At 42.0% G+C, this 13,483-nt stretch overlaps 1 protein-coding gene across 5 annotated transcripts in view; it reads left to right on the forward strand.

The window, feature by feature from the left end:
* The window catches only part of LOC115175871 (semaphorin-6D), a 130,776-nt gene that overhangs the window by 36,816 nt on the left and 80,477 nt on the right, over nucleotides 1–13,483 (forward strand). The window contains exon 1 of one of the 5 annotated variants that reach the window (XM_029735461.1): nucleotides 8,691–8,757. The exons of the other annotated variants lie outside the window; for them this stretch is intronic. The gene's annotated coding sequence lies outside the window, so the exon portion shown is untranslated. Of the gene's footprint in view, nucleotides 1–8,690; nucleotides 8,758–13,483 lie in introns of those variants that run through there. 5 annotated transcript variants of the gene reach the window in all.

Here is a 13,483-nt window from a genome sequence, read left to right on the forward strand (position 1 = left end):
GAACTGGATTCAGGTTGGTCCCGTGTGATACACTGCATAAGACAACTCAATAATAGAAATGGAGACTAGCTTGATTATTCCACTATCAAACATTCTAAGAGCTAAATGGCAACTTACAATAATATTATGACTCAAATAGCAAATGCATGTGATAAAGCTGTGTATTCTTATGGAGATAAGGGGTACAAATCATAGCAAGAGAAATCAAAGGTAACTGTGGTGACGAGTTGCATAACATTATTTTCGCTCAGGTGTAGTGGTGATTTTGTTGGCGATAATGTTGAGGTGGTGGTCACACTTTGCAAATACTAAAGGTGAAAACAGAGCGAGACATTTATCTAGCTAGTTAGCTACATCCTTCTCAATAATCTCCATCCATGATGACCAAAGGAAAATGGAGGGTTTCATGAGCATTTTGACTAGTTTAGGTACAGCTTTGATAACTTGCACAAACCATATGGTTTTTTAGTAGCCTGAAGACATGCTAGCTTTTTTAGCTATATGGCTAGGTGGTATTAGTAGGGTAGATAAATAGTATGTAACAAAACATCTTAATTTACTTTGTGACGAATTCTCTTCTATTGCGCTATTGTTTGGTCGTCCAATTCCGGGCGTTTCAGGGAAAAGGGAAATATGGATGGAACCGCATTGTCTGAGTTTTTTTTGGTGTCCCTCCCATAAGTTCAGCTTGCATATCGGTTTTGTAGTTTTCTGGTCGAAAGTGCTGGCTACATACGCAAATGTTGATGTACAGTGATGTGAATGTCCGATACCGTCAAACTATGAAATATCACTCCTTTCGACTTTGCTTTGGCTGCTTTGAGTGATGTATTGTTGTCTCTAACTTCTTGCCCTTTGTACTGTTGTCTGTGCGTAATAATGTTTGTACCATGTTTTGTGCCGCTACCATGTTGTGTTGCTATTATGTTGTGTTGCTACCATGCTGTGTTGTCATGTGTTGCTGCCTTGATATGTTGTTGTCTTAGGTCTCTCTTTATGTAGTGTTGTGTCTCTCTTGTTGTTACATTATTATTATAGTAATTTAGCAGACGCTCTTATCCAGAGCGACTTACAGTAGTGAATGCATACATTTCATTTCATGCATTTTTTTTTTTGTACTGTTGTGTGTTGTGATGTGTGTTTTGTCCTATAGTTATATTGTATTTATTTTTATTTTTAATCCCAGGCCCCAGTCCCGCATGAGTCCTTTTGCCTTTTGGTAGGCCGTCATTGTACATAAGAATTTGTTCTTAACTGACTTGCCTAGTTAAATAAAGGTTAAATGAAATAAAAACTTCTCACACCCGGGAACTGCACACCACGGCAGTGCTAACAACTTCACATCTTCACTCAGCAAGCAGCATGATGACAACAAACTTTGCATGCGACTCCACAACCCACCTCAAATACACATGCCCCTTATTCAGAAAGGAGAGGAGGGGTGAGAGAACGGGGTGAGGCTTTGTGGGAAATGTAGGAAACTGAAAAGTCAGAGGAAGCTAGGGAGACGATTGCAAAAATCTTGGAGGGTAAGGGAAAATACTGTTACATGAAAAAACGTAACAGATGAAGTGATTTAGCAGTTTTTTTCACTACAGTACATGTAAGGATGCTCTTAAGATATTAACTGAAAACCGTCCAATTTTTCCTTTAACGGCCTCGAGGGAGAGCAACAGCAAGCGGCAACTCGAGTTCAAAGCGGAAATCTCCTAAATTAGCTAATTTATTATATTTCAAACGCAAACTTTTGCTGTGAAACTTTTGTCAGATCAGAAACCAGAGAGAAAATGCATGTTAGGTCTAAATATTTATATATGACAAGGGGTTTCGGTTGAGAAAACGAAGTAACATACAGTCACAGTATATCGAAATACAGGACTGTATTAATTTCCCACTGAAAGTTGCTTAAAGGCTGTATTGTTGGACCACTGCTAGCATACTGGCTTTGATATCTAAACTGGGTACTAAGAAACATACTCACCAGCCAGATCCTATTCTCAAAACTTTTCTCATGACTCTTTGGAGTTTGACTTGACTGAAAGACGAGCCTCCACTGAGAGGTCTTTGATGGCCTGAATAGAGAAGATGTCACCTGATTTGATAGTTAACTTTGCTAGTTGACACAGCATTACATCGTATTACACTATATTGCAGTCATTTAGGCAATTTATATCCAGAATGACACATATTCGACCATTGAAAGTGACTTGAGAAAAAGAGCTGTGCGAAATAGTTGTAGTCCTGAGGGTTTGTAGTGCTTGATCGTTGAAAGAAGCTGGATGGAGCGAGTGGTCTGAGAGAAATACTGTACAGTAGTTTGGAAGGACCAGAGGGTACAGTTAGATGAAGCTTGTTGTGGCTGGGTACAGCGTGGGAGTGATGATCAGTCGTTGAAAGAGACCAAAGATGAAAAGAGAGGGACGAAGCGAGGTAGGGGAAAAAAGCTATAAGTAGCAATAGGAGAGCAAAATAGGATGGTTGAAAGAAACTTGAGGGAGAGACTATAGTGCAAGATATATAGTTTAGAAGCTTCTGGATTGGAGGAGATATGGGTGGGAGTAATGTTAGACTGTGGCTGGAAGGAGGGATGGTAGATGCTAGAGATTGCTTATAGAACGTTTTTCTCCCTATTTAACATGCAGCTTCTGAAGATTTTTCTTATCCCTTGACTTTGTTTTGTGTAGCCATGTCACTTGACGGGATGGGAGTGATGTTACCCAGTTAACAGGAGCAACCCTGTAGTCGGTAGTATTCTGTGAGGCAGTGCACTCAGGCTCATCTCAGGGAATAGGAGTGTATGTGAGGTTAACTAGGGTGAATAAGGGTAATTTAGGAAGCCCCCATAGATTATCTCTATTTTATTTAATTCTGGACGCCCACTCTCACACCGACACTGTGTGCAAAACAAGAAATTAAACAGAGATGAAAGTATAAAGACTACATGTGAGCCAATTTTGTTTTACCCAGTTAGCTAAATGGTTAGATTGGGACCTATAGGTAAAGATACGTCTTCAAGTCTCAGACAGACTTGCGGAAAGTTTCACAAAAGCTTAAACTTGAAAGCCCTTCCTTTCTCCCTGCATCCCTGTCTCTCGTTTTACTCTCGCTTGCGAGGCTATGTCCCTTCATTGTGGGAACTGCCATGTTTGCCCAGAGGCTGTTCTCATTCCCTATGGGCATGAGTGTGTATGTGTGTGTACATGTGAACGTGCATGTGTGTGCGCACACGCTTGTGTATGTGTGTCTCTTTTGTCACTCTTCTGACACTTCAAGTGTTGGGGCTGGGGCTGCCCTTAGGGTTGAACATGGCTCATTAGCATAATTACTTTTCTGTTGGAGGGTCATTATAGCTTGCATTGCGCATTGGCACTCTGTAATGGGAGACATTTGATTGGCCTTTTCATTCATTTGGCATTATTTAAAGGGACAGGGTGCGAAAATGGCTTGACTTTGTAGATGTTGCCCATAACCACAGATCTAGGATCAGACATTCCTACCCACAATTTGAACTTAAACCATTAGGACACGGAAAAATATCTTACCCTGCATCAGTAATTAGGAGCAACTTTCTTCTAGCGCTTTAGAAATGGGAAGGCGTCAAGGCTGTCCTCTGTCTCTAACACAAGGCCTATTTGCTGACCAAACTCGGAGGGGTTGCTTTGTGTATCTGTAATATGTGTCCGTTCTGTGTGCACAGCACATACCAAACATTACACTGTATCTATGTTTTGCCCCATGTATTTCCGCTAAACACAGTCACTGAAAAGCAGCCTAGCCAGTTGCACCAGCCACAGCAATGTGGTTTACCCCCTGATCAGTGCTGGTGTGTTTTTCAACCAGCATTGTGACTAGGGTTGAATATCTTTCTGGTATTTTGCAAATATTTCTTCACGAAAGTAAATCACTTTTTCCCCGGGTAACCAGTATGTCCCGCCAAAACCGGAGGTGTCATTCTAAAGCATTATAAAGCATATAAATACGTCTGGATTTGATTAGAGCGTTGATCAGCATGAACATTCAAGCCTGATGCTACCTGAGCCTGATGAGCCATACATTAAATACATGTTATGAACCCAAGCCCCAAAAAGCCCAAATGACAGTGCCGTTATCCAATACAGCATATATAATATACAGTATATGCAACCACAAATTACACATGACAGAAAAACAATAAAGCCCATAGATGTAGCTATGCGCTTTAGGAAATAAATGAAACAAGCTCCAATAGGCTAATCTTTTTGAATGTGGAGTGTATTACTGTATTGTATTATATGACTGGAATTACACACCTCGTTCAAACCATGAAGCTGGGAGAGAACATGGGACGGTGGTGCAGGACATGTGTCCTACAAAGTTACAATTATAGGCTAGCAAATCTGACATTAATTTTGAAATATAATTAGTAGTATAATTAGTCTGAAGCATATATAGGCTATCTTTCACAATATTTCCCATAAAGTTGTGCGACATGCATATTAGCCTCCTCTTTCTCTCTATTGTTGTTACATTTCTTCCTTGCTTTCAACATTAGGACTAGAATATAGGATTAGAATAATGTAGACAGCTTTCACTTTTCTTCACGAAGATTGAATGGTTATGGGTGACTGGTCTGAATAAATAACTGCTAGTCTACTGCCATCGCGTGTTCTTTCTTAATTCAAACGTCCCGTTAGTTCAATTGGCTGCTGTATTGTAACATCAGCAAACAAGAGCTGGCATCCCTCGTCATCATTGTAATGACATGCTTGAGTAATATGTGACTAGAATAAGATGTAGATGGCTTTCACTTCTCTTCATGAAGATTGAATGGTTATGGGTGACTGGTCTGAATAAATAACTGCTATAGCCTACCGCCATCGCACCTTCTCTCTTCTTTCAAACTCACATCCCTCTTCGAAAAGTCTTTGCCCTCAATTAGTCGGGGCATGGACCCTTCTTGAAACAAACCGGTACCCCGGGCACCTACTACCGTACCCTGTTCGAAGGCACTTAAATCTTTTGTCTCGGTCATTCTCCCTATGAATGGCATACATACACAGTCAATGTCTCAACTGTCTCGAAGCTTAAAAATCCTTCATTAACCCGTCTCCTCCCCTTCATATTCACTGATTGAAGTGTATTTAATAATCAATAAGGGATCATAGCTTTCACCTGGTCAGTCTATGTCATGGAAAGAGCAGGTGTTTTTAATGTTTTGTGTGTGTGTGTGTGTGTGTGTGTGTGTGTGTGTGTGTGTGTGTGTGTGTGTGTGTGTGTGTGTGTGTGTGTGTGTGTTTTTATATACAGTTGAAGTCGGAAGTTTACATACACTTAGGTTGTGAATACACAATTATTGTGAATCATCCTATATTGTCCCTAACATCTTTTACTCCCTTGCAACAGTTGTGGGATACACACACACCCACACACTCATACACACTTATACACACTCAACCCCTTTCCCCCACAACAACCATAGACTAAGATTCTCAACAGTTGCAACATCCCAGAGCCCAACTTAAAAAGGTCTTGATTTACGAATGCATATACAGTTGAAGTCGGAAGTTTACATACACTTAGGTTTGAGTTATTAAAACTCTTTTTTCAGCCACTCCACAAATTTCTTGTTAACCAACTATAGTTTGGCAATGACACAAGTAATTTTTCCAACAATTATTTACAGACAGATTATTTCGCTTATAATTCACTGTATCACAATTCCAGTGGGTCAGAAGTTTACATACGCTAAGTTGACTGTGCCTTTAAACAGCTTGGAAAATTCCAGAAAATTATGTTATGGCTTTAGAAGCTTCTGATTGGAGGTGTACCTGTGAATGTATTTCAAGGCCTACTTTCAAACTCAGTGCCTCTTTGCTTGACATCATGGGAAAATCAAAATAAATCAGCCAAGACCTCAGAAAAAAATGGTAGACCTCCACAAGTCTGGTTCATCCATGGGAGCAATTTCCAAACGCCTGAAGGTACCACGTTCATCTGTACAAACAATAGCACGCAGTATAAACACCATGGGACCACGCAGCCGTCATACCGCTCAGGAAGGAGACGCATTCTGTCTCCTAGAGATGAACGTACTTTGGTGCGAAAAGTGCAAATCAATCCCAGAACAACAGCAAAGGACCTTGTGAAGATGCTGGAGGAAACCGGTACAAAAGTATTTATATCCACAGTAAAACAAGTCCTATATCGACATAACCTGAAAGGCCGCTCAGCAAGGAAGAAGCCACTGCTCCAAAACCGCCTTTAAAAAGCCAGACTACATTTTGCAACTGCACATGGGGACGAAGATTGTACTTTTTGGAGAAATGTCCTCTGGTCTGATGAAACAAAAACAGAACTGTTTGGCCATAATGACCATCATTATGTCTTGCTTCCATTCAGCCACGGGCATTAGTTATCCTAAAGGTGTTCGATGGAGTTGATTTCAGGGCTATGTGCAGGCCAGTCAAGTTCTTCCACACCGATCTCAACAAACCTTTTCTTATGGACCTCACTTTGTGCATGGGGGCATTGTCATGTTGAAATGGGAAAGGGCCTTCACCAAACTGTTGCCACAATGTTGGAAGCGCAGAATCGGCTAGAATGTTATTGTATGCTGTAGCGTTAACATTTCCCTTCACTGGAACTAAGGGGCCTAGATCGAACCATGAAAAACAGCCCCAGACCATTATTCCTCCTCCACCAAACTTTACAGCTGGCGCTATGCATTGGGGCAGGTAGCGTTCTCCTGACATTCGCCAAACCCAGATTCGTCCCGTTGGACTGCCAGATGGTGAAACGTGATTCATCACTCCAGAGAACTCGTTTTCACTGCTCCAGAGTCCAATGGTGGTGAGCTTGACACCACTCCAGCCGACGCTTAGCATTGCGCATTGTGATCTTAGGCTTGTGTGTGGTTGCTCGGCCACGGAAACCCATTTCATGAAGCTCCCGATGAACAGTTCTTGTGCTGACGTTGCTTCCAGAGGCAGTTTGGAACTCGTAGTCAGTGTTGCAAGCGAGGACAGAGGCCAATGGTGACTTTAAAACAGTTTGTTTAATGGCTGTGATAGAATGGATCAAGAACATTGCAGTTACTCCACAAAACGAACCTAATTGACAGAGCGAAAAGAAGGATGTCTGTGCAGAATAAAAATATTCCAAAACAATCATCCTGTTTGCAACAAGGCACTAAAGTAATACTGCAAAAGCTTTGGCAAAGCAATTATCTTTTTGTCCTGAATACAAAGTGTTATGTTTGGGGCAAATCCAATACAACACATTACTGAGTACCACTCTCCATATTTTTAAGCATAGTGGTGACTGCATCATGTTATGAGTATGCTTGGCATTGTTAAGGACTGGGGAGTTTTTCAAGATAAAAAATAAATGGAATGGAGCCAAGCACAGGCAAAATCTGGTTCAGTTTACTTTTCACCAGACACTGGGAGATTTAATTCACATTTCAGCTGGAGAATAACCTAAAACCCACGACCAAATCTACACTGGATGTATTTACCAAGAAGACAGTGAATGTTGGCCGAGTTTCAGTTTTTACTTAAATCTACTTGGAAATCTATGGCAAGACCTGAAAAATGGTTGTCTAGTAATGATCAACAACCAATTTTGAAAATAATAATGGGCAAATGTTGCACAATCCACGTGTGGAAAGCTCCTAGAGACTTACCCAGAAAGACACAGCTGCCAAAGGTGCTTCTACAAAGTATTGACTCAGGGGTATGAATACTTATGTAACACAACAAAATGTGGAAGAAGTCAAGGGGTATGAATACTTTCTGAAGTGTGTGTGTGTGGATGCAATTTGAATGGAATTGATGGAGCGAGAGAAAGATGCCGAGAGAGTGCTTTCTTATGCACTGATTTTAAAGCAACAATATTCGAGTGATGGGCTGTTTTAAATCTCTGCAGCTGCAATAAAAAAATAATATTTATAATAACAATATAAAGTGAAACCTGAAAGGCAAATGGAGATGTGTAAATTAGATTCGCATTCAGTAATTTATATTACAGTAACACAGGCTATGCTACAGCAAATGTAGGCCTACCTGTCTCAGGAAAAAAAGTGACCATGATGAGATGATACACGCATTGTAAACTACGCTTCTACTGTGATGCGCTGTCTGTCCCCATCACAGATGGCCATAGAGAAGCCAGATTTAGACATCACATATCATTTAACAGTTCCATTTCACATTGATAGAAATCATATATAATAATTTTCCGGATTCTCGCAGTTATTTATCCCGGAAAAAGGGAGTGGGTTTGTTTTCATGTGAATATCTGTACAGTATCATGGAATTCTTTCTCTTGACTAATTTAGACTTTTCTCTTTCTTTCTGATGAATCACCTGTGGCCCTGGTCTCTCCTGTGGCCCTGGTCTCTCCTGTAGCCCTGGTCTCTCCTGTGGCCCTGGTCTCTCCTGTGGCCCTGGTCTCTCCTGTGGCCCTGGTCTCTCCTGTGGCCCTGGTCTCTCCTGTGGCCCTGGTCTCTGGTCTCTCCTGTGGCCCTGGTCTCTCCTGTAGCCCTGGTCTCTCCTGTGGCCCTGGTCTCTCCTGTGGCCCTGGTCTCTCCTGTGGCCCTGGTCTCTCCTGTGGCCCTGGTCTCTCCTGTGGCCCTGGTCTCACCTGTGGCCCTGGTCTCTCCTGTGGCCCTGGTCTCTCCTGTGGCCCTGGTCTCTCCTGTGGCCCTGGTCTCTCCTGTGGCCCTGGTCTCTCCTGTGGCCCTGGTCTCTCCTGTGGCCCTGGTCTCAACTCTCACAGGTTACAATCCTTTCTACTTCACTTTCTGCACTATTAGTTTCTGAATGTGTGTGTTATCATGTGTCTGAAATTGTCTGTAAGGATACCGTGCACTCTAGCCACACCGGCACGCACTCGCCAGGGGGCCGCGCTCATATGGTCCCCACGAGGGGAGTCTTGCGGAGAAGGAGTGCAGAGTGCACATGGGATCAGGTTCTCAACGGGGGGCTGTAGCTCAGCAGCTTTTGCGGTAGCAGCTACCCACAAACCCCTTCAGCCATTAAGGAAGCAAGGATAAGTGCATTCACCCATTATCACTGACATCAGCGATAATATAGGAGGTTTTTACTTGGTTATATTTAGAGGGTACTTTTTGATGGCAGTCAAGGACCGGCTAACTAAGATAGTATAAGGCTGAGTTTTTGGAAAGAAAAGGGCCTATTTATTTGGTGGAGGTATGCCTGCTAGCCTGCTGGCTAAGGCTAGTCTGACAGATGGTGCATCATAGTGGAATACTGCAATGATGTCATGACTCACAAGTTATCTTTGCCCTTTTCACTTATTCACTAGATAACTTGGACCTTTAATTTATAAACTCTCTTTTGCAAGAAAGTTGGAAAGCTGCAGGGTCTACTACATATGAGTGTTCGGTACTGTTGTGCCCTGCTGACCGAGCCCAGATAACACGTAAGAGGTCTATTGCCTGTAACTTGATTGCCTCACTTGATAACTGAAGTACAGTATTATGAAACCCCAAGCACTATTGTTAGTTGGCATACCTTTTAAAAATGTAGTCATTTAAAAAAAAAAATCAATATACTTGCAGTGAAGCCGCTCAACAACTACATCACACCAGTCATCCAACAGACTCCCATTCAGAGAGACACACAGAAGCATCCAGGGTTAATGCCCTGCTCAAGGGCACGTTGACAGATCTCCCACCAGGCCAAAAAACATGAACCCGAACCCTCCAAGATCCTCCCACAGTTCCCCAATAGCTGTCCCTCAACCATTCGAGTCCCCCCAAGAATAAAAATAAAAAATACAATTAATTCCATTCCCCACCCCCAAGAACCCCCCAATGCACCAACAACCAAGATAATGAACTAAAGAGAAGAAAGAAAGACAGAAGAAAACACCAAACAACAACGCAAAATAATAATAATAAAAAAAAATGATACTTTTAAAACAAAGGACATCAAGGACAACTAAAATCATGACAGCAATGCCAACTGTATATGTTTGTGTGCATGTCTGGCACTATTACATGTATGTGTGTGTTCTTGTATATGTTTATTTGAATGAGAGTGTGTGTATATGCATGTATACAAACACCTGCACGGCATCAGCCTCAGGCAAACCGGCATTAGTTGTAAAAACACTGCCCCTCAGTGTCTTTCAAACATACTTTTTATTATGTTTTATTTTGACTTTTTTTGTTGACTTTTATCTTTGACTTTTATCTTTGACCATCATTCTATCTCCCACACAGCAACTCCACTCCCACACAGCAACTCCACTCCTACTTGTCTCCAATTCCACATACCAACCCTCAGCTTCCCTCAGCCAATCCCATCTATCTCTGCTGGCCACCCACTTCGGATTTCTACGCAACACATATCTTTCAACTATGATGTGATGTTTAATGTACTATTTCAATCTATCTAATCGAATAGAATCCACAGATTGCGAGTTGAAGATAAATACTTTTACTAAGAGTATTAGTAATTGACTGACCCGGTCCCTCCAGATCTCCTAACAGTACTATTTCTAGGGTAAATTTTAGATCAACGCTTTGCATTTTCAGCCATTCTTGAACCTGAGACCAGAAACAGGCTACCTGAGGGCAATACCAAAATAAATGGTCTGTTGATTCTGTATCCTCACAACAAAATCTGCAGAGCTTCGATGATTTTATGTCCCAAATATTCAACATTTTGTTGGTGGCAAGAATTCTTTAAAATAATTTTAGCTGAAAAGCACAAAGTCTTGAATCTTGCGTTGTTTTATATATCAACTCATACCATGGAATTGATACATAAAAAAATCTATTCCCAACTATGTTGCAATCTGTATGGCACAGTTGTCAACATCCTGGTCCTCAAATGAAACTGGTATGCTTTCCTATCCATGCTATTTTTATTCCTCCGCCAGTTTTGATCCTTTATATTGGGCAGACAGACCAGTTCCCTACCTCCTCCCACTGCCACACGCCTCCTCCATTTTTGGGCTAATGCTGTAATCAATTGGTTGTACTCTTCTTGAGCAGACCTTCCCGTACAATTCTGATAACTCCATGAAGGACATAACTCTACCATTCCAATTTACAATATAATTTAAGAACCAAATACTCTTTTAATTGGCCGTACTAGTTTCCTGATGCTTCTCTCTGTAGATAAAGTCTCAGTTCATTCCAAATTCGCTGACTGTAGTTCATATTGCAGAAGTGTCGTAAACTGTTTATGTGGTCGTCAAATATGCTGTCTGTGTATCTAGACCCCTGATCCTTTTGTCTAAGGCAATTAGAAAACGTAATTGAGCAATTAACAGCACAAGGGATTAACATAACTATTGTACAACGAAGCTCATTGCTTGGAATTGATTTAGCGCTCTGTGTGTGTGGTCAATTTGGATCAGAAACATGGCGACAGGTTGGGTAAACGGCAGTCATGTGAGCCCGAAGAGTTTGGCTACTTATTCCTACCGGATCTCAGAATTCCTGCCTAATCCCACATTGGGGAGGTGAAGAGCGGATTAGGCAACAGGAAATATCCTTCAAAAAAGGCCTATTCCCGCTGCTTTTCCGAGCCCTCGCAATCAGATTCCCGGGGTGTGTCTCTCCATCCTCTTGGCTCGTTCATTTTCAGGGAGCAACGGGAGGGATGCCCCACGTGAAGGCACACCCGCAAACATACACATTTAAATGTGCACACACACACACTTCTTTGCATACACAAATTCACATGCATACTCTCTTGCATGCACCCACACATCCTTGCACACATACTTACCCATGCACGCACATACAAGCATAGGCACAGACACATGCATACACACCCATGATAACATACGCACTATACACACATACACATGGATTTTGTGTTGTAGATATGTGGTAGTGGAGTTGGGGCATGAGGGCACACACTTAGTGTGTTGTGAAATCTGTTGTGAATGTATTATTTTTTAAATTCTTTAACTGCCTTAATTTTGCTGGACCTCAGGACCTGGACCTTGCTGAACCTGCCTTGGCAGCAGCTAATGGGGATCCATAATAAATACAAATACAAACACAGGGGAATTGTGTTGAGGCCATGTTATTTCAAGAGTTCAGAGACTGCAAAAGCTTCATTAGTAGATCATTTGGTGATCAATGACACTGTAAACTACTTTGTATGTACAAACTGTACATACTTAGTTGGGCTTATCCAACTAAACAAGATCTCAGATTAAACGTAACTTTGTTGTACAGGGAGTGGTGTCTGTAGGAATCATTTGAAGCTTCAGTCTTTGAGATAAGGTGGCTGGGTGAGGTTCTGAGGACTTTTCTACAGTACCCAAGCCAAGGTAGAGGACATTGATCCTCTGACGAGAACACAATGAGAAAGTCGATAAATATCAGGCTGGGTTATCCCGTGGCTATGCAGGGAGGAAATCACTTCACATGGGACACAGCTATATTTCCCTGCTATAGGTTTCCCCACCGAAGGAGGTTGTGTGTGTGTGTCTTCATAGGTGAGTGTCCGTTCATGAGTGCACATGCCCATACATATCCTCCTCATCTCTCACACCTCCAAAAGCCCAGTCTCCGTCCGATTAATCTTGAGCCGCTCGACAAGCCCTATCAAGCTAACCGTTTCATCTCAATAAGAGATTTACTCCTGTCTAGATGAGACTATTCTAGTGCTGAGGGTATTATTTTTAAATTATTTTTTTATTTTTCTTTGACCCTTTTCTCCCCCAATTTTGTGGTATCCAATTGGTAGTTACAGTCTTGTCTCATTGCTGCAACTTCCGTACGGACTTGGGAGAGGCGAAGGTCGAGAGCCGTGCGTCCTCCGAAACACGACCCTGCCAAGCCGCACTGCTTCTTGACACAGCGCCCGGTTAACCCGTAAGCCAGCCACACCAATGTGTTGGAGGGAACACCGTACACTTGGCGACCATTGTTAGCGTGCATTGCACCCAGCCTGCCACAGGAGACGCTAGAGCGCGATGGGACAAGAACATCCTTGCCGGCCAAGCCCTCTAACCCGGACGAAGCTGGGACAATTGTGCGCCGTCCCATGGGTCTCCAGGTCGTGGCCGGCTGCGACAGAGCCTGGACTCGAACCAAGATCTCTAGTGACACAGCTAGCACTGCGAGGCAGTTCCTTAGACCACTGTGCCACTCGGGAGGCCCCTGATTAATGCTTTTTGAGGTCAGTTTCGGTTCGATGATGATTTCTTTATTTTTTTATTTTAGGTTTCGATTATTATTATTTTTACATTAAATGCATCATTAAATAATGATAACATAATTTTAGAGCTTTTTAATGGAAATTCCAAAGCCACAAATAGTGAACATTCAATTCCATTGTCTCGTCCACATCGAGTAGACATCAATATAAAAATATGAAATTACTATGAAATTATAAAATATTTCAGTTGTGTGTGTATATCATTTTTTAAAACTTTTTTATTTGATAACTTTATTATTTTTCATTTCTTAAAGCCTCATCTCATCTCTGACCAAGCAGTAGCAGCCAGC

The sequence above is a fragment of the Salmo trutta genome, chromosome 36, assembly GCF_901001165.1.
Source record: "Salmo trutta chromosome 36, fSalTru1.1, whole genome shotgun sequence".
In the NCBI taxonomy this organism is placed as follows: domain Eukaryota; kingdom Metazoa; phylum Chordata; class Actinopteri; order Salmoniformes; family Salmonidae; genus Salmo; species Salmo trutta.